This window comes from Nyctibius grandis, chromosome 2, assembly GCF_013368605.1.
Source record: "Nyctibius grandis isolate bNycGra1 chromosome 2, bNycGra1.pri, whole genome shotgun sequence".
NCBI lineage: Eukaryota > Metazoa > Chordata > Aves > Nyctibiiformes > Nyctibiidae > Nyctibius > Nyctibius grandis.
In genome coordinates this window covers 26,769,105-26,796,632 of record NC_090659.1, presented here as the reverse complement: position 1 = coordinate 26,796,632, position 27,528 = coordinate 26,769,105, and positions in this window count along the sequence as shown.

Genomic DNA, 27,528 nt, shown 5'->3' with positions numbered 1-27,528 from the left:
TGTGGTGACATGCTTTGGCATTTCAGATCCCTGGCTGCTTCTGTAACAGCAGTGGTATTAGCTGCGAGACCCCTAGCCGTGATATCAAAAATGTAATTCCCAGCATTTCAGTCACCTCCAGGTGATGAGACCTTAGATAAGAGGAGGGACAGCTAGAAGTCATCTCCACCCCTCCACACATGCTCTGTCTCACATACCAGCACTCCCTTGCAACATACCCTGTGCTCAGGACAGGCGGAGAATGCAGAGCTAAGGCCAGCAACAGCCACGGCCCACGGAAGGGCCCCATATTTTGGAGAACTGAGAGATGGCCCCTGTAAATTTGGCAGACAGGAAGGACTGTTTGTTCACAAGCAAAACAGGACTTGCTTTCAGTGCGTCCCATAATGAGACTGCATTATGTGACCAGTTCAGTTCATGAGTCTCGTTGGGATGGAGTTAACTTTCTTCATAGCACCCCCCATGGTGCTGTGTTTTGTGTTTGTGATCAAAATAGTGTTGTTAACACACCGCTGTTTTGGCTATTGCTGAATAGTGCTTGCACAGCATTAAGGCTTTCTCTGTTTCTCACCCTGCCCCGCTACCTCCCATCCCCGAGGGAGTAGGTTGGGGTGGGCAGGGGCCTGGAAGGGGACAGAGCTGGGACAGCTGACCTGGACTGACCAAAGAAATTTTCCATATCATACAGTGTCATGCTCGGCAACAAAACTGGGGTAAAGGAAAAAGAGGGATGTCTTTTGGCTTCCCAGATGGCCATTACTGGGAGCCCTAGCTGGGCAGTGGTTTGCTTGTGGGAGGTGGTGAGTGACTATCAACTTTGAATCACTTGTTTTTTCCCCCTTTCCTTCATACATTAAACTGTCTTCATCTCAACCCACAAGTTTCTTGCTTTTTCTCTTCCTATGCTCTCCCGCATCCCACTGGGACTGTGGGAATGAGTGAGCAGCTGTGTGGGTGCTTGGCTAGGGTCAGCCATAACAATAGCTGAAGATTAAAACACTGGTACCCCGAGACCTAGCTGTTCCAAAATCTACCACAGCATCCTTTCTGCCCATCTGTCAGCAGTCCCCAACAGGAAGGGCCCTTCATGACCTGTAACAGTAGGTATTTGGGAGTAAGGCGGACAAGGGGGGAAAGGGACATTGGTTTTGTAAAGCTTCATTTAGAAAATGGAAAATAAAAGACACAATTGGATGAAATTACAAATATTCTCAAAGGAATCAAGTACCCTAGTGTGCCTTTGCTTTCAAGGTGCAAGGACAGACAAATGCCCCTCAGATTCAGGCTTTCATTTCACCTCCTTGCAAAAGTTACTTAACAGAAAATCACATAGTTCATAAGTTTTTAAAGAAGTGAGATGGTAAACATGGGGTGGCTGACCCACTTTGTTCTCAGCAACTGATTGGAGCTTGCTCTTTGTGTGCCCAAATCAAGGCAATGTGCCTTGGCTTAAATTCTGCTTAGTGGGGTTTAAGCTAAGGGATGCTATTTCACAGCAGGGAGAAGATAAGGACCTGCACAGGGATATTTAGAGGGATTGAGCTGAAGGAAGCTGACTCAGGGAGTGCAGTCACGTGGCTGCATTTTGTCAAGTATATTCTTCTTGTCTCACACCCCATGTCCAGCAGAGCTGTCTCCAACAGAGCACCCTGGTGTGGAGCCAACCTTGTCCCCTCCCTGGTGTGGGGCTCATCTCTCTTGAGGATGAAGGGCTATTTGCTGAACTGGTGGATGGTTTCAGAGGTATGGTTTTCTTAATGCAAGGTTTAGTTTAGATTATTGTATTAAAGTAGTGTTTGTGAGAGAAGATATTTGTATTGGAAAGATCCGGCAGTCTTCGTTTTCTGCAGGATTTTGTCCGTTCTATCCCTGTCACTACAGAAAGGCATACTTTTAAAGAAAACAACTTGAAATAAAAAGTTAAATTGCTGAAGTACAGGAAATGCCCTAGAATCATGTTCCAAGGACAATACTCCTGTTTAGCGCAAAATCACTAATGCCTTCAAAAGCAGTTACTACCTAGAGCTGCCTCAACAACACCACAGGCTGAAATGATCCTTGAGATTCAAAGCCCCTGTTTCTCATTCCATTCAATTTGTCAAATAAATGTGATAAACAGTTTGATAGATGGCCGCTGAAAGTTAAACCTCATATGGAGCAGACCATGCCTTTTTGGCTAGGAGGAAAAAGAAACTAAGTTGGGCTGCATGGACTGAGGGAGAAGGTCTGGGACATAGTACTCACAGAGAAACAGATTAACAGTTTTTGTGAATGAGGCTAGCGATGTGGGGGTTTTAAGCATTATTTTCCCATAACTACTACCACTAATAAACATTTATGTTGGTGCAATGCCCAGTCATTTCAACCTGATGAGAAACCCTACAAGGCTTCACTGTGGTAACTTCTCTACAAACTGATGACAGTCTGTGCTTTCCATTATCCTGGAATACTTGATATATTTTTATTACACTGGATACCTTGGCATGAATGATCTGCTTCTGGCTGCATTTACAGCCAAGCCTTCTTGTTTTCACAGAGTTGAACATTAAGGTGTTTGCTAAGAGGGATAAATTCCCTATACCTCAGCGATGTTTAAAATAAGCTTTTTGGATAATTCCTGCAGTTTCTCCTCCAATTGAAGAGTATTCTCTAAACCTTGTGAAGCTGTGGGCTGATTTATTTCAAACTCATTTCCTCCAGAAACCTTTCTACTTCTCAACAGTATTTTTACTATAATACCTATACTAGTGATCTTCAGTTGAGCACTCTGAGAGTGAAGTGTCTTTATCTTCAGCTTTCCAAACAGACACAGACTAATGCAGAAAAGGAATTCATCTCACTTACTTAACTTCATCCATGTAAAAGTTAAGGATCTGTTCTAAGCTTGTTTTACATAGGCTCCTTCTATAGTCCTTACGGAGAAAGATCCTTTCAGAAGGTGATTAATCCCATCTTTCTCAGACATTTTTCTTAAGAGTGGGACAGTTTGTCCTCTGGAGGTGCCTTGGCTGTGGGAATATCAAAAGGATGCAAAAGAGCAATGAACAGTATCTAGGTTGCCTAATTTCTTAATTCAGCACCTCTACGTCCCTGTACAAATAAACAAACAAATGAGAACACAAATGGGTTTCGTACAGTGAAACTTTGTAATTTTGTATGCAGTTTATTTCATCTTATGCATGCTTATTTACACATGTATGTATTTAATTTTATTGTACCCAGTTTTATATAGTGATAACAGCACTCAGTAGGCTCCACTGCAATGTTTTCAGAGAGTGACCAAGGCTGGAGTGGGTCAAGAATTGAGTATTTTTGCTAGAACCACTGTTTGTTCAGAGGTTGCTCTGTGACTCATAGGTCAATTCTTATTTTGTTCTCTGTGTGTGTGTGTATGTATTATAGTTTGTACAGGTATCATGCCTTGGTAAAGGTATGATACAGCTCTTGTCTCAATAACCCTAGACTATGTGCACATTTACTTGCAGAATAATGTATGCACAACAACTATGAGACCTCTTGATTACCATCAGTGTCTGGATGCTAGGAGCATTTCTTATCCTTTTATGTTTGTGAATCTGTATCTTCAAGGTATGGAACAACTGTGTGCTAACATCTGTTCCACTAACTATCTGTTGATAGTTAAGAAAAGTTGAATCTTAAAGCAGCTGTGTGCCTAAACTTTGTTCTTTTCTAAAGAAGAAAATGTATAAAAAGGACACATATTTTTAGATGCATTTCTTTGATGGACCTAGAGATGTGAAAGACTTCTAAGGCTTGGGAAAAGGCTTACAAAACAACATGCTACCACTACTCATCCACTGTCTTGCAGACGTTCAGCTTTCTGAAGCCCATGAGTAAATACATACTTTTTTTCCTCAGAGTAATTAGTGCAAAGTAATGAAATCAGAATTTGTCATAGTTCATAAGCATAGACATCATTGCTATTCACTGTTAATGTTGGCATTTGAACTTTCCATGCCTATTTCCATATTTCTGTTTATATATTAGAGAAGCAGTGATTTGTGGAGTCCAGAGAAGCCAACTTGCAAGCAGGGAGGAAAGAGTATTCTTCACAGCTCCTGATCTGAGCAGAGTGACTTTCCAAAGATGGAACAGCCTGTGAAAAAAAAAAAGTCACTGAACAGGATCAACAAGCAGGATCAACAAGCTGGCTCCAGCCAGCCAGTCCACCCCTCCCAGTTTCAGCCCTGAACACCACAGAGCCCAGGGTTGTCCAACTTCAGATCAGAAGAGAAGCTAAAATCATAAAGGACAAGCTCACCTATGCAAAGCAATTAACGGGCAAACTCTTCTTCATTCACACTGAGTGACCCCGTGCTGAAAGGAGTGGGGCTACCTGGGGAGAAAGGTAATTGCTCTAAGTGAGCAGCTGCTGTAATTTTCCAGCCCTTTCTACACCATAAAAACAGCCCTGCCTGTACAGTTATATAAACGGATTGCTAGGGGTAAAGGGATTCGTCAGCAAGGATCTGATTCTGCAGTAGGAAGCTGGAGGACCTAAATATATATGTGCGTACACTCCTCTGCACCAGCTACATTTAAGTAAAATGAGTCCCATGAGTAAGGGCTGTACTTTAGCAAATGGCCTCACTTCTCTACCCCAGGACCCACCCATATGGTGGATATGCCAAGAGCAGCCTAGCAAAGCATGTTTGTTTTCAAAACACTGCTCCCTATGGATAGGCCAGGAGCCTACTCAGCAGCTGCATGAGGAAGTTTGCACTGATTGTGATCTGACTAAATAAAATAATTTGGGGCCTAATGTATGCAAGGCAGGACCTTTTCCCAGTGCTTATTCAAATTTAAAGGACAACTGGGCCAGTTCCAGGTAAGGTGTGACCATGGCAAGCCGTAAGTGATTTCTGTCATTTTAAGAAGGCCAGGTGCTGGCTAGTGAGAGTACAGCTTGCAGGGCTGAAAAGGAAGCAGATTTTCACTCGTCTCTTTACAGATAATTAAATGTTGCTAGAATTCAAAGGGAGAAGGCTGATATTGCACTTCTAACTGTCTTGTCCAGGAGAGAAGAGAACCGTGTCTGTAAATGCTGCATATAGACCCATACAGTCATGAGATGGAAAGCAAAGGCCACTCTGTGGGCAGCCAATGTAACTTCATTCCTGAGCAACTGAATAGCAAGAAAGGGAACTCATCTTCTTTGGCAGCTTTAAGGGAAGCCCTACTGTAAGGAAGACTCCCTGGCATGAACTCAGTTTGGAGACCAGGTCTAGCACACATTAATTTGCAAATAATCACCAGGATACTTAAACCACTGGAGTGTTTGGTTTAAGAATAAGGAAATCATGTGGAATATATGTCTGCTTTTGTCTGTATAGTAATAACATGGGCTGCCTTTGATTTTTATAGCAAGATTTTTCTACCTCTCCGTGTAACTCACCCTTTAAAACTCTCAAATCTAAAGACAGTCAGAGAAATTCTTTCTGAGAACATTCATATAAACATTTGTCTGCAGAAGTACATTACTTTTTAATAAGCAGCAGCTAAATGGATCAACATTCCTGCCAAAATGGGGGCTACATGTGTGTGGGTGTCCTGGAGAAACATAAGGATAAAGCGTGCTCTAAGTTGAATTGCACAAAAAAAAATGTGCTGGGTAATGTCTAGGGTGACAGCTTAAGATAAGGGAGGTGTAGGTTAAGTCCAAGCTCTGGCAGATTCAAGGGAGAGCTTTTCATTACTGGGTGATCCAAGTCACGCAAAGTAAAACTTAAGCACTCAATGAGACCAAGTATTATCTCACTGCAGGGGAACAGAATCACGCCCTCTGACAGAAATTATAGAAATGAGATTCTGAAAAGTTTTCTGTTGCTGAAAGTGTTACAGCTAGCTCTGGTCTACATTTAAAATGCAACTATGTGTGTGCAGCTACCCGTCGGGTGGTTCTCCCCATGGAAAGTAAGGATTCTGTGCTCAACTGCTTCTTGCAATGTGTCAGAGAAGGAATCTGCATCCATAAGGTCTCCAAAGACACTCCAGCCCACGATGAAAGGCAGGGGAAGCCCCACATGACCTGTTTAAGGACTGAAAAAACAAAATGCCTTTGCTTTCAATCTGTAAAAATTGTGATTCTTTAATATCTAGAAAAGAAAAACACAGAGAAACAGCCTGCAGTGGTGTTCTCCTTCCTTATGACTTGCTTGCCTACATTTCTGCGGAATGAAAGCGGTTGAGCGTGAACTCATCAGTGGGAAAGGCAGATCCATCCAATGTGGGAGAAAGAAGCAAAGCAACACACACGAGAGAGGACAGTGAGTGTGGAAGCAGAAGCCCAGGTGTCCAAAAAAAACACTGTTAGAGAAGTGGTAGGTTGCAGAGCAGGAAAGCTGTGTTGCTGATTAAAGCACCAGTGCTGCCAAAGAAGACCAAATGGCTACCAGAAGATGAAATCAAAAGGAAAGGAGCAGGTGACAATGAAGCACTTGAGGAGGCTCAAGACCTTGGTCAAAGGAAAAGATCCAGCGCTGCACATCAACACCAAAAGAGCCGGAGAGGCACAAAGTGAGGATGCAGAGACCGCTGGGGAAAGAAGAGGGATCATCAGGCAGTAAAGCAAGAAGAATCAGGCTGAGCAGTTGGAGAAGAAACGGGTAGTAATCAAGAGAAAGACAAGATGGAGAGCAGGTCAAAGGAAAAAGTGTTGGCATATGAAGGGCTGTCAGCACAGCACTGAACTAGTTCACTGAAATACTGCAAGCAAAGAAGGTTATTTCAAGCCAGGGCTCATGTCAGATGTTGCTGTAATTCAGGTTAGTCAATCAGCCTAGCTTCTGGCCAGGGGCTGCCAGGCACAACATCAGGGTGTAAAGCAACAGGCTGGATCTGTGCTATCGGAATAAAACAAAATTTTAAAAATCCTGCTACAGGGGCTGATTCATTATAATACTTTTCCATGAAACAGTCAATATTCTCTGTCAGCTCCTTGGCATTTTATTAGGCATAAAAAGTGGAGACTGAAGAAATATATCGGAGTCAGACAGGGAAAGCAAGGTTTTACCAGCACAGGCTCAAAATGGCTGCACGGGCTGGAAAAGTATCTACACCTAGGTGGATCATGTAGGTTGTCCCACATGAGCACTAGAAGTTTTCTATCACGTCTCATTTTAAAAGTAATGGTAAAAAGCAATTAAATGACATGTATACTGCCTTTCTATCTCACCATTTCTATAGCCTGCCTTTCTTTGGATTGTGACCTTAGACAGAAAGAAAACTACTATTTCATTTTAGAAACCCCTGTAATTGACATTAATGTTTGTTTGTTTGTTTGTTTTTCACATAAATGCGTAAGTTTTTTAATGGTAAGAGACTCTGGATGAACTCGGGAGATACTGAGTTCAAACCTATATTTTGAAGAGTGCTAGTAGTATCAGGCCTAATGGCTCTGTAATTTTAGCAGAATTTATCCATATGGATGGGAAATGAACAGAAGACTTTTTTTTTTAGGGAGCTGAAATGCAATGTATAATCCTACCGCAGAGTAAAATTGAAGGTATCAAAGGTATTTTCAATTATCAAATATGTCTGTAGTTTATCACAGAGATGCTACCATCATGAACAAAATATGTATCAGTGTAATTTCACTGGGAAACTTTTGAGACATTTTAAGCTCTACATGAATAGTTTCGCTCTCTGTTAAATCCTGCTCTCCATAAGTCAAGCCAAATTTGAGTTAATTCCATGGACTTTTCTTAGGGGACGGTGGTCTCCACATCAATGTAAGTGAGAACAACTGACAGTTCACACCAACCTCATGTTAATGATGGCAGAAGAGCTACTGTTTCATAAGAAGTGTCACAAAAACGACGCACCCTCCCAAGGACAAAAAAAGGAGTGAGGAGCTACACCAAAATGTTTTGGACGGAGTGTTCACATTATGAGCGCTTTCACTGCATAACGGCTTTTCTTCACTGCTAGCTTTCATGTGTTGATGAAATAGCACTTCATCCTTGTTAGCCGTAAGATGAGTTTTGTGAGATGTTCATAGGCTGAAGTCTGCAGACCAAATCATCAAGATTTTGTATGGGCCTGATTCTGCATCAAGAAAGTTGATATGAATTTTAATGCTTATTTACCAGGGCATCTGACGCTTTCATCTCAGAAAATGTTCATATGAAACAAAGTTTAAAGTACTTTTGATATTACATTTTATTCTTCTAATATGCTAACAGAAATTAAATGAGCCGGTGCTGATAAAGATTTAGATGATGTGGACTGTATAAAATTGAAGGTTCTGAAGAGCAGCCTGCCAATAGCAGAGAACAGTAGCAACAAGTAGCAAGTAAAACTAATCTTTAAAAGTACATTTATTTTTATTGAAGAAAAGGCTGTTTGTGCTGGTAAAACACTAGACACTTTTAGAATATGGGAGGCAAACTGGTGAAACATTCCCTGTAAACTGTGGAAATAAATACAAAAGGTCTAACCAACCTCACGCCTCCCTTCTTCCCTGCCCAAGAAAAAGCAATAAATAACACTGAGAGTTTCTATACTTTCCTGGTCAGGATGTAGTTTCAGGTGACACTTTGATGTGGTATGCAAATTTTAAAAAGAAAATATTAGTCTTTTAATATAGGTTGAATAGCAACTGTAAAATAAGATGTTTCCTATGATTGTAGATATGCTGTTCCCTGATGTCATCTGATGATGTTCTGCCAATTTCTGCAGAGAGGGACTGAGAAGCCATTCACCAGACTATCCAAAATGACCCAAGGTATTGCTTTGTCTTCAGACATCATTCTTTTATTCCTTTCTATCACTAAGGTTTATATTATATTATATTACATTATATTATATTATATATAATATATTATATTATATTATATTATATTATATTATATTATATTATATTATATTAAGTTCTGATGCTGTACCTATTAGAGTGTTATGGGTAAGCTGAAGAACCACCTGTTTACTGCTACCAGCGTTTGTGATAATTATGAAAAATACAAATCTCAGCTTTGCACTAAGTTGCATTTCAAGAGCTCCTGCCATGTACTAAAAAAGACGACTTGTCACGGTGACACAGTGACATAGACTAGACCTTGCAATAGGTCCTTGCTATGGTGCTGAGCAGGGCATCAGCCCTGGGCTCCCCCAGGCACTGTCTGCCTGACAGTCCTTCAGCAGGGAGTTTCCCTGGGCTCTGCACAGCTCCATCAGCCCCAACCTCCCCAGTGCTCAGACACCATGGAAGAAAAGCTAAGTGTCAGTAGTTGGCTGGCTGTGGTCACTATTAAAAAGTCCCTCTGTAGGCCACGGGTTTTATCAGCTGTGACTGTCCATTGGTCATGTACCAGGAACCCTCATACAAGCCTTGATAAATACAAAATAGTGAGTAACTCTACAGGAATGCTAGAAACTCATATTGAGAATGACCAAGTTTCGATGTGGAAAAGTAAATGTTCAGAGATATTTATTCATTACATGGAGAATTTTGGTGTGAACCAAGTGCCCATGAGACATTCATTTCACATCCCAAGGTTTCTCAAAGCAAATGTTTAGTCTCCTTGTGAAGTCAGTACAAGATTAAGGGTCTCTCAAATACAAAAGCAAACAGATATCACTCTATCTTTAGCACATGCATACCTATTGGGATGTGGTCTGATGAAGATGATCTGAAGAGTGATCAGGTCCTTACACAGCTAAAAGGCTTTAAGCATGAAAAACTGAACCTGGCTATTTTGACATGGTCCATAGTTACCTACAATTTGCCAGAAAGTGAAGTCCCTAGATACAGCTATAATGGCTTCCAAAATGGATGCCATCAACAATCCCTGACAGGTTTCCAGTACTGAGCATGTTTAATTTTACTCACATAAAAGTACACCATTCAAGGAGCTCATGCCATTTTCTGATGGATGGCCATATAGGACAAAATCAGTGTGTTTCACGTGAGCTCTGCCGTGGTTTTGAGGAACCAGAGTTCCAGCAACACTACCCATTAGTGTTTCAGATAAAAAATCCTATTGAAATTAAAAAGAATGAAATTAAGCAGTAAAATCCTTGTAAAGCCAGCACATTGTCCTTGTGGGGAACACTCTTCCTACATGTGGAAGATCCTCTCTTTCTGTATGCAATGAACATCCTTAACAAAATCAACAGTTATCCTGGCCAAGATCTCTGGTTAGTTTGACTGCATTTCCCAGACCACAGTACAGCACCAGAATTAACCCTTCAGTTTGCTGAAACCTAGAGTCACACACCGGGCTCAGCATGAACCTGAACCATCCCAGCAGGAGCCTGTTAGAGCATCGCTTCCTCCTGTGTCTCCCTGTTACCCAGCTCTCTAAGGCAGGTGTTTCCAGCCTAGTGTTTGTGATCTGTGGAGAGGTTAAAGCAAGCTAATGCAATCTGGTTCCAGTTCAGCAGAGCTTGTAAGCACATAGCTTAATTTGATTGGAGTCCCTGGGACTATTATGTTGTGTATTATTAACCATGTGCTTACGTGCTTTGCTAGCCTGGGAAAGGATTTCCCAATTTTGTAGATCTCTAATAGGGAGTAGGACTGTCTAGACAGGGCCCAAAACAACCATTGTTTTTCAGTAGTTGTTAGGTAGCAGCCTCTCTTCCTCCATGCATTTTGCAATGAGGCTTTGGCTGAATATTGTGGTGAGCTCAAGAGCCCAGGATCTGAATGCACAGTGTTTACGCAAGTTGCATCACTGGATCCTGAAATCCCAAGCTCTGCAGTTTGCCATCTCTTCTAAGAGAAGTTTCAGAGGAGGCTGATTATATAGCTATTTCAACGAGCCAGCTCAGTCAAGTTCCCTCTTTCCTGCGCCATATTGCATGGCACAACTGAAGTGAGCAGCTGTAAGTATGTAAGAAAAATTGCGTTGCCTATGTGTTTTTATCAGCTGCATCAGTAGCTTACTTTTCTCAACCTCACAATGTCAAGACTGAAGATGGCCAGTCCTCTACTCCACAGATCTGATCTGCCCAAGAACTGGTCTAGCTTTTTACCTTCTTTTCAGTTTTCAGCTATTTATTTCATGCATAAAAGATGACTGGATTTTGGGAAATTGTGGTAATGAAAGAGCAGTTCTTGCACCCTTACAGGACTTTCCCTCATTCTGAGCCCTGATGGGCCTTGCTGTCCACTTGTTGGATGCTTTTCATCATGGATGCCTCAACAGCACCACAAATGCCTCCTCATGAATGCCTACAATGAGGCAGGCAGGTGCTACTACCACGTATTTATCTCCAATGAACGTCCAAATTAATGAAGCGTAAACATAGCAACATTTCCTTGAAATCAATCAATCACAGACTTGAATGGTATGGAACCCTAATGTTGGAGCCTTTCCATGGAAAATGAAATTTCTTCAAAGAGAACAGATATTAACATTATAAATTAAAACATACCAAAGTCATAAATCTTTGTCAAAAAAACCTGATTGACCTTAGATCATAGAGCTGCTGTGTTAGAAAACTCTCCTGTAAACTGGACAAGAGAGGGATATAGCATTTCAAAGTATTAGTTATAACATTTGCGGAAAGCAGTGCACTTTTCTGTATATCAGAAACTGAACATTTCAGTGTTCATTCCCTGGTTGGTTGTGCCATTTCAAAAGAGCAACTGCAATTAAAGGAACATATGACCACCTTTTGTCCTCAAAGGAGACTCATGTAGTCCTCTGGTGTAATGTAGCTGAGTGCAGCAGACAAAATCTTGTCAGCCATTTATCGTAAGTATAATGGTGTCATATTAAACGAAAGAAAACTTCCTCTAGCCCTGTATGCCACTGCTGGACACAGGGATCATGTGAGAATATCAGATGACCCACAATATAACTCATGCGGTTCACAACAAAAATGGGAAGTGTAGTAAAAATCTGAGGATGTGTTTCCACCCTTTGGATATTGTTTCCAATTCAAGGTTGTCCCTGGCATTGACCTATCTAGATTTCTGATGAACATATCACTGATTTTCAATAGATACAAAAGACTATAGAGCTTAGTTCTCAGGCCAGCGCACCATTTGCCTCCCAAAACATGCAAATTAGAGCATGTAAAATGACCTGGAGTGTATGCACGGATGTGTATGTGTGCATACAGAGGTGCACTACAGATTGCCAAGTGATTCTTTGCAGTAGGATCACACAGTTCACTACCTAAACTAGAAGGTCAAGCTTTTTTGTGCCTGATTTGGGCAGGGATGAGGCCAGAAGAAAAAAAGGAAGGAAACAACGTAAGAGTTTTAGAATATATGAATTATGGAAATATAAAAAGTCAGGCAAGTAAAATAAAACTACATGCCTCTGAATTGATGCAGAAGGGCTGTACTTCCAAGGGGTGTTCTGGAAATGCTATAAGCTTATAGAAATAGGAGAGCTGGCACAGCCACAGGGAGAAAAGAAAAATAAATGGGTCCCTGTGTCAGGCCCACAGCACAGAGATTCAGGCAATCCCTTTGAAAGAGAGAGGGAGGGACTCTACTGCCTCTAAAAAGCTCAAGATCAGAGCATCCCAGCAGGTAGGAAGTCAAGGAAGGTACCAGGAGACCTGTATGGTTAAACAGGGAACTGCTGGGCAAACTCAAGTGGAAGAAGAGGGTATACAGATCATGGAAGGAGGGGCTGGCCACTTGGGAGGAATATAAGTCTGTTGTCAGAGGATGTAGGGAGGCAACTAGGAAAGCTAAGGCCTCCTTGGAATTAAACCTTGCAAGAGAGGTCAAGGACAACAGAAAGGGCTTCTTCAAATACATTGCAGGTAAAGCCAACACTAGAGGCAATGTAGGCCCACTGATGAATGAGGTGGGGGCCCTGGAGACAGAGGATAAAAAGAAGGCGGAGTTACTGAATGCCTTCTTTGCCTCTGTCTATACTGCTGGAGGCTGTCCTGAGGAGCCCCGGACCCCTGAGGCCCCAGAAGAAGTCAGGATAGAGGAGGAATCTGTCTTGGTAGATGAGGGCTGGGTCAGGGACCAATTAAGCAATCTGGATGTCCATAAATCCATGGGCCCTGATGGGATGCACCCGCGGGTGCTGAGGGAGCTGGCGGAAGTCATTGCTAGGCCACTCTCCATCATCTTTGCTAAGTCGTGGGCAACGGGAGAGGTGCCTGAGGACTGGAGGAAAGCAAATGTCACTCCAGTCTTCAAAAAGGGCAAGAAGGAGGACCCGGGTAACTATAGACCGGTCAGCCTCACCTCCATCCTCGGAAAGGTGATGGAACAACTTGTCCTTGGTGCTGTCTCTAGGCACATCAAGGATAGGGGGATCATTAGGGGCACTCAGCATGGCTTCACCAAGGGGAAGTCATGCTCAACCAACTTGATAGCCTTTTATGAGGACATAACCCGGTGGATAGATGATGGTAAAGCTGTGGATGTGGTCTATCTCGATTTCAGTAAAGCATTTGACATGGTCTCCCACAGCATCCTCGCAGCTAAACTGAGGAAGTGTGGTCTGGATGATTGGGTAGTGAGGTGGATTGTGAACTGGCTGAAGGAAAGAAGCCAGAGAGTGGTGGTCAATGGGACTGAGTCCAGTTGGAGGCCTGTGTCTAGCGGAGTCCCTCAAGGGTCGGTTCTGGGACCAGTACTATTCAATATATTCATTAATGACTTGGATGAGGGAATAGAGTGCACTGTCAGCAAGTTCGCTGATGACACAAAACTGGGAGGAGTGGCTGATGCGCCGGAAGGCTGCGCAGCCATTCAGAGAGACCTGGACAGGCTGGAGAGTTGGGCGGGGAGAAATTTAATGAAATATAACAAGGGCAAGTGTAGAGTCCTGCATCTGGGCAAGAACAACCCCATGTACCAGTACAAGTTGGGGACAGACCTGTTGGAGAGCAGCGTAGGGGAAAGGGACCTGGGGGTCCTAGTGGACAGCAGGATGACCATGAGCCAGCAGTGTGCCCTTGTGGCCAAGAAGGCCAATGGCATCCTGGGGTGTATTAGAAGGGGTGTGGTTAGCAGGTCAAGAGAGGTTCTCCTCCCCCTCTACTCTGCCCTGGTGAGGCCGCATCTGGAATATTGTGTCCAGTTCTGGGCCCCTCAGTTCAAGAAGGACAGGGAACTGCTAGAGAGAGTCCAGCGCAGAGCCACGAAGATGATTAAGGGAGTGGAACATCTCCCTTATGAGGAGAGGCTGAGGGAGCTGGGTCTCTTTAGCTTAAAGAGGAGACTGAGGGGTGACCTCATTAATGTTTATAAATATGGAAAGGGCAAGTGTCATGAGGATGGAGCCAGGCTCTTCTCAGTGACATCCCTTGACAGGACAAGGGGCAATGGGTGCAAGCTGGAACACAGGAGGTTCCACATAAATATGAGGAAAAACTTCTTTACGGTGAGGGTGACCGAACACTGGAACAGGCTGCCCAGAGAGGTTGTGGAGTCTCCTTCTCTGGAGACATTCAAAACCCGCCTGGACGCATTCCTGTGTGATATGGTCTAGGCAATCCTGCTCCGGCAGGGGGATTGGACTAGATGATCTTTCGAGGTCCCTTCCAATCCCTAACATTCTGTGATTCTGTGATTCTGTAAAAAAATTGAACCCGGAAGCAGTGTGGTCCCAGCCTTGAGTCAACCAGACCCAGCTATTGTCCTAGTACACAGAAAAATCAGAAGTGATGAAAAAGATCTGTGGGATTTTGTCTTTAGTTTGCCCTTCTAAATCAGGAGAAAAATGTGAATTGCCTTTTCTTTAGTGGGTTTTTAGATGGAATTAGCTGAGACTGGAGCTCTTCTCCTTGTAAACACAGAACCATCAAGGGGCAGATGTCCGTGGAAAAGCAAATGGTTCCCATTGTCTTTCTTGAAGGATTAACAAAATGGGGGTAGTTTCTGGGAATAGAAATTCCTTGCCACAGGAGAGGGGTAAAAAAAATGAAACCCAGCAGTAGGGATTCCTAAGTGAAAAACGTACAGAGAAAACTTCATTGGACTTTCTTATATTTTATGGCAAATTTTGCATGTTTGATTTTGCTGTTAGCTTACAGTGCAGCTGGATGAAACAAATACAACACGCCTGCTGGGGGCGGCCAGCTCTAAGCAAACTCTGCTCTAACCCCAAGAATCCAAAGGATGTGCACAGCTGAGGACGTCAGGGCCCTCCCCGCCGCGGCGGTGGCCTGGAGCATCCTCCGCCGGCCTCCGCCATCGGGGGCTGCGGTGCCGCGGCAGCGCGGGTGCTTTCCGTCGCCCCGGCACAAAACCTGTGCTCCAGAGCTCCGCCCTTATAACCGTGCGGACCTTTTCTCTGCAAATGCGGGTGACCTGGCACACTTTGGGAGTTCTGCACGGTTGTTGAAAGGAGAGTGGACGATTCAACCCTGAAATTCCTTTCTGCCCCGCTGGATTTTTTTTTTTTTTTTTTTTTTGGAGGCGGGGAGGGAGGAGCAGGGGGGATGCGGTGTGCTTTTTGTCATCTGAGCGTACGCTGCGTGCGAAGGGCTCTGTAAACAGCTGGCGCTCGGTGCCAGGCAGGGATGCGCGGAGATGCAGGGGGCGGGCGGGTGAGGCGCGGAGCAGCACAGCCGCGGTCCCTGTCCCTGCCCCTGTCCCGGTCCCGGTCCCGGTCCCGGTCCCGGTCCCGACCCCGGGTGCGGTGCGGTGCGGTGCGGTGCGGAGCAGCCGGCGGCTTTCCCGAGCCGATGCCGCCCTCTCGCGGGCTGCGGGGCCGGCGGCCGGTGCTGGGGAGCTCCGGGCAACCTTATTCCGCTGGAGGAAGAAAAAGAAAATCAAAATAAATCCGGGCTACCCCTTCCTCTCCGGGCAAACACCGACCTTTCCAAACGCAGGGCGCACGCATGAAGGCTTAGCAGAAGCAGCACTTCTTTTTTTGTTTTTCTTTTTTTCTCCATTTCACATTCATTTATGTATTTACGGATCTATTGGTAGGCATCTCCCGCGGCTGGGATACGCGGGTGTCATAACAACTGCTAGCACAGACAGAAAGCTCCTGTCAGAGGCAACCAGCACAGGCGAACCAGTTGTGGGTCTGCTGTAGTGCTTCATTAGAGGTCTGCTGAAGGAAACGCTTTCCCTTCAAACCTAACACTCATCAGGCACTGGCTTTCCCAGGCAGCTTGCTGGAGAAAGCGCCGTGTGAGAGCTGTCTCATGACAGTACATTGTCACTGGTTTCAGACACCAAAAAGCCCTGCCAAATCATAGAATGATAGAATGGTTTGGGTTGGAAGGGACCTTAAAGATCATCTAGTTCCAACCCCCCTGCCATGGGCAGGGACACCTTCCACTAGAACAGGTTGCTCAAAGCCCCATCCAACCTGGCCTTGAACACTGCCACGGAGGGGCCATCCACAGCTTCTCTGGGCAACCTGTTCCAGTGTCTCACCACCCTCACAGTAAAGAATTTCTTCATGATAGCTAATCTAAACCTGCCCTCTTTCAGTTTAAAACCATTATCCCTTGTCCTATCACTACCTGCCCTTGTAAAAAGTCCCTCTCCAGCTTTCCTGTAGATACTGGAAGGCTGCTATAAGGTCTCCCCAGAGCCTTCTCTTCTCCAGGCTGAACAACTCCAACTCTCGCAGCCTGTCTTCATAGGAGAGGTGCTCCAGCCCTCTGATCATCTTCGTGGCCCTCCTCTGGACTCGTTCCAACAGCTCCATGTCTTTCTTCTGTTCGGGGCCCCAGAGCTGGATGCAGTACTCCAGGTGGGGTCTCATGAGAGTAGAGGGGGAGAACCACCTCCCTTGACCTGCTGGTCATGCTAAAAGCTGCCCTGCAGACCCAACTTGCACGTGTTGTTCAGCATTTCTTAAGATAAAGAACCTCTCCCTTTGCCAGCAAGGCTCCAAGAAGAAAGGCAATCTGGAGCCAGTCAAAGCTACAAGAGCCAATGGTGTCCCTGCCCAGCCAAAGACTTCTTCTGTTGTCTTAGGCAAAGTCCTGGTTGCCAGGACTTGATCTGGGTGCCCAGACACCTCTCAGATGCTAAGCTGGGGACCTCAGGTTCTCACCTGGAAAATAAGTGCCTCTCTGCTCTGCTTTCCTGTACATGAAAGAGTGAGAGGACTCAGCTAGTGTGTGACAGGAGCTATGAAAACTACTGTGACAAAGCATTAAGCGTCACAGACTGAAGTGTCTCCAGAAGCAAACACACTGCCTACCGAAGCCCTAGCTTTGCTGTGTCACCCTCTCAGGAACCACACAGATGAGTTTCCACTAGAAAGAAGGGATCATATCTTCCTGACTCACGTGGGTAAAGATGATCTATTCCATTATCTGAGAATCTAGGTTAAACTTAAACTCCACTCAGCGATTATTTCTAAGTTGGATGTGCATACTCCAACAGCTTTACCACTGGATGGTCTGAGATGTTTTCAGGCTGTTGTGCTCTGTAAGCATTTCTTGGTTAGCAGCAGGCGTCAGGGCTACAGCAACAAGAAAGGCTGCAAACCAGCAGCAACAAGGAAGTCCACATTTGAACCCCACCTGGCCCCAGGCTGCAGGGGATCAAGGAGCATGGAGCAGCTAGGGGAGTGGATAGCATTTTCTCCACTAAATTAATCTTTCCATGGAAATGGAGTGCAGGAGCTCCCAAGACTTCATCTGAAGAGCAAACCTGTTTATTTGCTATGTTATACACAGTCCTCTTGGAGCAGTAGCACCCAGCTTTCCAGCTCCCAGCACATCTGTACAGATGTACCTCGGAGCCTGACAGCAATTTGGGCACCACAAGGAAATAGCACTGCAGAGCTGCTGGTCTTGGAAGGATGATAGCAAAAAAAAAAAAAAAGCATTAGTACAACAGGTCTGGAGGATATAGCCATGGCACTAGGGGGACCTGTAAGCATTTTACAGTGAGTTATTTTTCCCTAAATGTAAAGAGTATGAAGGTACCGTAGAAACTCCAGTACAAACACTCACTTGCCAATGTTGAAAACCCTCCAGAAGTGTGGAGGCTCTTCCCAAGGACTTTATTGCTTATCATGGGCAATAACAATTTATTTCAGTGTCTTCACTGTTAGATGCAATAGCCAGAGGTATGAAAGACCCAAGCTGACACTCTGGTTGAAATCTATTGCTCTGCCTCATCATTGTATAACCAGTCACGACTAAAGAACAAATCACCAGTGTGTCTATAAATTGTCTATTTGCATAAATAAATAAACAGGTAATCTGGTGCATTCAGCTTTCCCACTGCATAATGTGGTTTCTCTAAGACACTTTTGGGGGCTTCTGAGTATTGCTTCTCAAGCTCCCAAGTCTTCAGCGACATCAGGATTGTCAGTTTTTCACCAGGTTGAAAAGCACCAACATCTTGTTTTACAAATGTCCAGAGAACATTTGCGTGCATTTGGGCTGCATCTATTTCAGAGAAAGGTCTCCAAACCACACAGAAGAGGGAAGATTTTGGATGAAAAATAGAAAAGATATTCTGGACATCCGTGGTCATGAAATAATCAATTACCCTACTTTACAAAGTTAGGAGGACTCATCACGTTCTTCTGGGCCCTGCCCAATCCTGCCTCCAAACCAAAATCTCCCCTGCAGCTTTACTGTTGTGCGTAGTTAAAAAGCTCCTGCTTTCCGGCCCACTATGGACATAATTATTGCTATATATTCTCATTTGTAGCACACTTTGCTATCTTTGGGAAACAAAAGACAGCAAATGCATGCAGAATTTGATGATTATCCACAGATTTCATATTTTCTGGATGAATGGAGGGAACAGCAGGCTGATAATCACATCTATATGATCCTTTACATTATGTTTGCTCCATATCAGTCTCTTTGGTGTTCATTATTGCTTTCCCTTTCTGCTGCTTGATACAGTGAAGTAGACTTGGATGCTTTGTGGTTCCTTTAATAGGCTCTGTGCAGTAAAATGTTTTCAGCTCACGCATGCTTCTGTTGATTTCAGGGAAGGAAAAGCAAAGTTAAGGGCATCTGCACTAGTGACTGTTTGCTGACTCAGTCCTTCCAATTTTGCTCCAGATTCTTACAAGAGTTCATTTACTCACATTTAATGTAGGCCTGTAACCATCTCCTCACCTTGAAAATGGCCCTTTGCCAGAATTTGTATCTACAAAGAGTGAAGCATATGTCTGTTTTCTCCATCTTTTTTTCATACAGTCAGTGCCAGAAGCTGCACTTTAAGTGAAAACACAAAATAGCAGGAGAGAAAGGGAGGCTTGGGAGGTCACCACGAGAAAGATAATATGACAAAGGGATGAAAGAATTGACAGATCTAAATCCTTTTTTTTTTTTTTTGTTTTAAACCTGATCATTATGTCTCTGTTTAGGTATTTGTGTGCATACTGCGCGGGTGGTTTACTTTTTTATATTGTTAGCATTAAACATAAATTACTAAATATCCATCTGAAATAATGAAATCTGACATTTAAAAGACATCTAGTTTAAGTTATTCTGTTTCTGTGGACAGAGCATGGCCCAACAAAAGGCTCAATTTGCCTCTCTAGTTTAGAAATGGGCTTTTCGTACTGTCCAGTCCTCTGATCTGTGCCTGTTGTTCCAGCTGCTCCAGTGCCTGGGAGCCCTGAGAGGCACCAGACACAAAGCCCTGCAGAGCTTCAAACCCAAGGTTAAGGCAAGAGAGTGAGAGGGATTGTAGTATTGCCTGATTCGTGTCAAAGATGTGTTTGTGTGCTAAGCTTTTCCTTCAATGACATTGAAGGAAATGTCATTTTTTTATCCAGCTGAAGCTCTCAGTAAGACATATTTACCAACAAACTGCTATCTCTTAGATTCTCTAAATAATTTACTTTGAGCAAATTTTTCTAGACATCTCTGGGCAGGTGCTGCCTTAGACCTGTGTGACATCCGTAGCAAAATCCCAGAAGAGAGCAACAGTTGTCTGCCTCCTCTAAGAGAGGTGTGAGCTCCTGTCCTCCTACCCTTCCTAACACAGGGGGCATGGCTAACATGCACCAGGCCTCTGCAGACGTAGCTAAAATACCAAAACAAACATTTGGCCAGTCATTGGCAAAAGCCAAAAGAAGGCCTCAGATCAGCTTCTCAGCTTCATCACATCACGCCTTCCTGATGGACCTCTCTGAGGCCGGCCTTTTGCTTTATAGATTGCTTTAGGTCTCATTACCAGCACACCATATGGCTCTGGAGAGGTACGGCTCTGATCTTGTTTTAACTGTTTAGCATGTCTTCTACTAACACAGATAAAATATCTCACCCTGTTCCTTCTTATTTTAGAAAAGGACTCCACTAGCAATCCTGTCAGACCATGACTTCTCTTGACCTGGATATTTTTCCTCTATTCCCACCCATGTACCCACCAGATGTAGTCTGCTGCTGGTTTAAGGAAGACCGAGCCTTTCTGTCAGAGTCCAGCTTATTAATTCCAACATAAAAATTCAGAAAGTAATGCCAAACAGATTTTACATAAGCTAGCCATGTCTCTATCGCTCCTGACACACTTTTACTCTGACCTGTCTTAATTTCTGCCCTCACAACTCCTTCTGATAGGGGCCAATCATCAAATAAGACCAACTAACCTTCAGTTCGTGTCCTTACAGGAGCAGATCATCTGTAACAAACATACTAGTGTTCATCTGGCCAACACAAAGCACCTTTACACTTATTGATGCTGATGTAATTTTTGTTGGGGTTTCTGGTCATTACATTGCACTCAATAGATTTAAACAAGGAATCTCGAATGTTAGTACTTTTGCTGGTTTCTTGAACCCCAGCTTGGCTACGGTCTCTGATTGGAACCATCCACACCAGACACACCCCACTGAAACAGAGCATTTGTTGTAAATGAGAAAAACAAAACCATAAAATAATAGAAAGCCCACAGCATATTTATCAGTCTGAAAGAAAACAAAGCCTGAGTGATAAACCTGGCTTTCTTTGTAAGGATGTAATCCTAAAACGACTTCTTCAGAGGCACAGTTTCCAACCCTGGGGGCAGGCTGCAATGGAAATTACTCATATTTTTGCTCTGTCAGGAGCTCGCAGGTTCCAGGCCGTATTCTCAGCTGGTACCAGTGAGCATCACCTCTCTACAGCCAGGCCCAGGCAATGTCACCTAGATCTGGTCCAGTGGCTCTTCTCAGATGGGTGCTTAATTTTTTCCCACTAACTTTCTGTCCCTCTAAAAGTCCATACACCTTTCTTCTTAACAGTATTTGAGAATGGACAGTGTGGGTTCCTCATCTCAGATGTCTTCATACTCTTTTCGGTATCCATTGGATATTTCTTCCATACAGTCCTCTCAGGTAGACTTAAATAAGATGCACCAAAGTAAAAGCTATTATGAGGAGTGGAATATTTTATTGATCCCTGCATTCACTTATCATATAGACACTTGGACTTCGGGCAGTCAGTCAGAGGTTTTGTTTTTTTCTACATTAATCCCTTTTCTTGGTAATCCAAGTCACACATGAGAAAAGGGGTTAGCAGTGTAACTGTGCCTAATGAAGCTTGAAATTATCGGTGGTGTCCACTGATGAATTAATAGTGGACTTTGGCTGAAATCATAGAGTTTAAGCCTTTTTAGTTCATCAATTCATTAGCAACAATTAGCATACAGCATGTGGGACATCAGGTGTTCTTTGCTACAGCAATCAGTTAACTTTCTGTGCAGCCTGCCAAACAAATCATCTCAGGGTGTAGCTCTGACAGCACAAGCGGGGACTGGTCCATGTGTGAGCACAAACCAGAAGAGTTGAGGAGGAGAAAGCATGCACAAGAACCTGGTCTCACATTAATGAGATCATTGCTACACAACCATCATGTTACTCATTGATGAGGACTACATCCAATCCAGGTCATCCTGGGCATGTCTTTCCCTGTCATGTTCTTCTTTACCTTGGGCTCTCAAGAACCAGTAAATAACCCCAGAGACATCCTGAGGCTTACTATGTGGAGACTCAATGCAGACACTCAGCTGTGCCTTGACCTTCATCAGGGGAGTCTCCCCAGGTTCACAGGTTGACACAGGCCACTTTTCATGCCCAATGCTGAAGCTAGGTAGATGAGAGGACTCAGCTCTTCTTCAGTTCAACAGATATGAGAGCAGCTATTTGCAGAACTGTTTCAATAGCACTGAAGCATTTGAGATGTGCACACCAGCTAATGCACCTGTGCTTTTTCTAAACTCTTCTGCAGCAGGCTCCTTCTCTTTAACCAAGCTCTATGCATCTTGCTTTCTTCTTGCGTGAACAACTTGCTCTGTTGGAAACATAGAACTGAATTTTGTTTCATAGCACACTTATTCTCAGTTAGCTAGTAGCTTGATTTAGCCTAGCCTAGCATGCTTGGCTGTCCACTCTGCAGTGTCAGGTCAGACCATGAAGTATATGTTAGAAAAATGCCCATTTTTAATGCTTACACCTGATAATCCCAAATAGAGCTCTTCACACAAAACAAACATTACCAAGAATCTTAAAACAGGAGGTTAGATTATATGACATAATACCACATATGAAATACAGAAATCTGAGGGGTGAAAAGTAGTTCTCTGTTCCCTCCTCAGGGGAGCCACTAATCTCTCTCAGCACTGAAAGCTAAATAGGAAGAAATGACCAAGCAGCTTTGAGGACCTGCCCACAGCTCTTTCTCCAGACCCCTCTCCTTCCCCTCACCTCCCTCCACTCGCTTCTCACACTCTGCCCAGGCTACACAGTGCCGCAGCAGCCGGAGCTTGGCCATGCCTGGTCCCCATGCTCGGATCCACATGTTTGCAAGCAGGAGTGCTGCAGCTCAGGGGCAGAGCCCATCTCCAGCCGAATGTAGTTAATTGCTTCTTGTCTGCAGCATTCACAGTCCTGGAGTATCAATTAGTGGGAGTGTACAAATCTCACCACATTGGCCTAAAATATCCCCAGACAATCCCTATCAATATTAAACATGCTGCATGGGATTTTTCTTAGAGCACATAAAAGTGGTAAAATAATGTCCAATGCAGAAACAACATTTTTTTATCTACTGGAATTAAATATTCAATTAAGATAGAGCAGCGCTGAGTCAATGATATCAGAAGTTGGTCAGGCCCAACCTTTGAGAGAATATTCTGCTTCAGGGTGTTGCAGGCCACGGTCTAGGTGGGACGCAGGACTAAGAAATGCCACCAGAGTGGCTTTTGCTGTCTCTATAGAGGGTTGTCCAGTAGGAGCCTTGAAAACACAGGTTCCCAGAGACTGTTCAAGAGAGAAAAGATCATAAGATCTTTCAAAAGATGTAAGCACTTCCAAAGTTCTTGTGGTGTCAGAAGTTATGATACCTTTTGAAAGAGACGATGACATTTTGTGTTTCATAATTGTTTATCTGATTTGGTTCTATACAAGAGCTCACTTGGGAAGGCAGTTTGAGTATATTAACAGTATTACTGGAAAAAAAAAAAGAATTAAAGAAAAAACCATCACATCTGTTAATGTCTAAAATCTTAATTTGAGTTTAAAGACCAAGAGTGTTGTTAAAGATGCAGTACAGCTCTGGAGTTTTGCTTTTCTGGCAGGCAGACAAGCATGAAGGAAGATGCCAATGCCTTTACTGAACTATTTCTGAAGCTTTTAGAGAATCACACTTTATCGCCTCAAAACTTGAAATACAAGATGTTGGGTAGCAAAGGGTATTGCAGCAGCAGAGAATGGCAGGCTTTTTAAAAGCCTCATTATAAAGCCCTGTCCCTTATGCATCAGCCAATGGGCCGCGTGCTCCTATGATGGAGCACATCTTTCACAGCTGAGAAGTGACCCACTGGGGAGGCAAATGCCTCGGCTTTTCCAGCCAGACCATCAGAGGTGGCACAGGGGCCAGCAGCAGCCTGCTCAGCAGCTGGGTACTGCATGAGGTGGCTTCCCAAAATCCGACTCGGCTGCTTTCCTTAGAGATGCTTTCCCACATGGTTTGGAGGTAGAGCACCCAGGGCACCACTTGAACTGCCCTCCCATTTGGAACAGTGCCCTCCTTGCTCACAGCTTACTCACTCCTTGACAAATTGCATCCCTAAGGCCATTCAAGGAGTCTGCTCAGCAGGAATGGAGATGGTCTAACCCATCCCTGATCCAGTTTTTGAAGATACACACTACCAAAAACCACCAATCAGAAAAAGCCTCCCAAATCTGTCTGACAAAAGGTGTGTGGAGAGGGGAGGGAAAGAGGGAAGGGGAGATATCCAGAGGCGCTGGTACCAGAGGAGTCACCATGAGCATGTTGCAGGTGTCTCTGGGAAAAGCAAGTGGCAGGGTGGGAAGGGGAGGCTGCTGAGGTGCAAGTGCAGTGCTTACCCCTGCTGAAGGGGTGCAAGTCTGCTTCAAATGGCAGACAGGCTATGTAAGCTAGAAGGAAGCTCTGGAAAATGGGAAGGTAGGGTCAGAGAAGCTGCAAGACTGAGAAAACAGTCTGAAATGTTGCCTCTTCCTCTTGTACCTCAGATCCCTCCCCAGAGAGTGAAATACTCAACCAAAACCTAGTTGCCACCAAAAACCATTATCTTTTGCTTTCCCAGAGCACGTCTTTTCACTTTACTGCTTTTAAAAAGAACTCACCTGACTCTAAAAAATAGGAGGTATCTTTTACTTCTCCAGAGGTATAAGCATTAACAGAGCTGGTATCTACTTCGCACGCCTGCTCCCAGGCAAGCGTGGCAACCCCAGAACATGACTGACTGGTTACCCACCAAACTGGCAAGTCGCATAGTCCAGATTGATGTAGGGGTTACGTACCAGGAGCTGGAGAGAAAGAGGCAATGGAGTGACAGCTTATGACCATGTAACTCTTTATTGTCACTGTTTCGGCTTAGGTACCTTCCTTACTGTTAATTAGTGGGTAAGGATTGTCACTGAGGTTTTTATTCATGTTCTGGGAGCACAAGAACAGATTCAAGCCAGCTATATTGGACTGAAGTAATGTTGTTTTCTTAGCCTGTGAGATATCTGTAATCCACTATTGAAGGTCTGTTACAAGGAGCACCTATAGCCCCTGATGTTAATTCTTTAGGTTAAACTTAGCCAGCTTATGGTTTTATCTCTGAATATCTACATATAAGCCACTAGTGTCTCAGCTGCGATAGTGGCTGTCACACAAGCACATACTCCGTTGTATTTCTCTCTCCAGATACAACTGAGGTTGCAAACTCCCTTGGGAAATGTCATGATGCCGGCTATATCTTTGTAAAGACAACCCTTTCTGATATGTTTAAGAATATGAAGTCTGTCACATTCCTGTTCATTGCCATGTTTTCAAAATGTTTCAGTTAAATGCCACCGAAGCAAGGGAGGTGAACATAGTTATTTCAATTAACAAGTTATGCAAAAGACCAGCAATGTGCTCTGCCGCCGGTGAGATCAGCAGCCTCAGAAGTCTTGTTTCACTTCCATGGATCTTAGTGTTCGATGACTTTAAATAGAAACAGATGTGAAACTCCAACTCTGGCTCATTTCCCCAGCAGCACTTCTCCTATGCCTGGGCCACCGCCCCTGTCCTGAATGTTGGAGCACCCCGCGGAAGGGACCCCAGTGGCTGTGGAACTTTCCTCCTCGGGTCTATGCAGGGCTTGTGAGGTTTGGGAAGGGGAGTCCCATGTCAGAGAGAGGTCCAACCCATGGCAACAGCACTTCAGAGGGTACTATCAGCATAGGCGAGCAAGTCCTCTATCCTGGCCCCATAGCCTCTGAACAGGAAAAAGTCATGTCGCCTCCGTCACGGTGCCCTGGGAGAGGAGCGTGGGACCTGGCAGGGGTGGCACAAGCAGGCTGCCGTCCACCCAGCATGGTGCAAAAAGCAGATAAGGGACAAGGAGATAAGTGAACAGCGATGTATTCAGTGTCCAGTCAGCCTGGGACCCTGCTCTTGCTGCAGTCCCTGGGAGATAACCTGCTGGTTTTTGTGCCAGTTGTGTCTGTCCCTGCCTGGAAAGCAATACCTGGTTTATAGTACCTGTCTGATAGTGCCAACACCATGCAGTAAGTGGATTTTGCACAACGTATTTGCAAATATTGTATAAGTATTTCATATGTCATTCAGCCTGTGTTTGGTCTGGAAAGAAAGGAGGAAAGCATTTATTACAGATGAATATTAGTACAAGTGCTGTGGGTAAGTGTGGAAAGAGATGCATGTTTCTGATTGTCATAAAACATCTTGTCTCCAGAAGCTTGCTCCTGAGGGTGTCATACTTTTTTATATAAATGATTATTCTTGGACAGAAATCACAATTGCACTACTAGAAGTGCTGTATTTTTGCACCAGCTGCTTTGGGCATGACTGTAGAGAAACAGGAATAAAGAAAACAACCCTTGAAGGCTCAGGATTTCTCTTCTAAGAGCCATGCCAAAAATTTGGGTTGTTTTTTCAAAGTTAATACAACTGTTGGATTCTCCGTACAACTGAGATGCAAAGCAAGTACTGCCAGTTCCTGTGACTCCACCAAAAATCTTGTGGTTACGAGACTTTGTCTTTTAAGATTTGTATTCCAGTTCTTACGATTATACAAAATCTTCGACTGTGTTGTTTTTAAAGAAGCGAGCTTCTGCTGTCCATAACTGCAGAGAAAGCTGCAGCTATAACTTTGGTATAAGCTACCAATGCAAAAGAAATAGTAGAAATACCTCTTTTCTTTCTGTGTTTTTCCTTTTTTTCTATATCTCAACAGTTTTACGCTCATTTTATGATTTAGTGGGGCCTGCTGGGACATATGCCACCTACAATCCTGTAAACTTTGTGCGAATAAGATGATATGTACCCCATGATTTGGGGGAAACCACTGCCCATGTGGTTCCCTTCTGTCAACTGCCTACATCTCTGGTCATCAGGCTTTATACATCAACAGATTAGGCTTTATACATTAACAGATGGCTTCAGCTTTGCCTTCATGGGTAGCTGGAGAGTGACTCCTTAGCCACAGAGAGGTCATTTCTCACAGCTTACCAATTGTCAGAGGGGCTGAACTAGTGGGGCAAGGAGAATGTCACATTCACGGGCTGTTTGGCTTCAAAAATGCTCCCAACAACACATCCAGGGCACAACGAGAAAGAGGTATGAGAGGATGCAGAGTCTCTCTGAGGCATGAGGTCTCTCTGATGGTCACCATGCTCCTCCTCCCCAGCACTCAGTGGGACCAAACCCATTGCTTGGAGCTGCTGAGCCTCTGGAAGGAAAAGTGGATGCTGGCTCCTGTGAGGAGAGCCATCTTTGTAGTATCTCAGCTTTTATATCCTGTCTTAATCAGAAGGAGCGTGGCCAGAGATGCACGAAAATGCAAAACAATTGGTAAGAACCATGGCCTTTATCAGCCTCAAAGGTTGAAATTACCATAAAGTCTGGCTTTGTGGAAGTTTGAACAGATTCATCAGTAGTGTTTCACCCACACACATCAGAGCTGCACATCTGCTTCTGCAACAGGCCCTGCAAGCATGGCAGCGTGCCGTCACAGCAGCGGCCACGGGCCACCTCTGAATCAGGCCTGTTCTGATAGTAAATAAAAGCCTGTGCCATGAACTGCATACGGCAAATTGCACAAGAAAAAGTGCTGCCTCAAGGCACTGCATCATTTGAATTTCAGCTTTGCAACACCAATCTGATGCTGAGATTTTA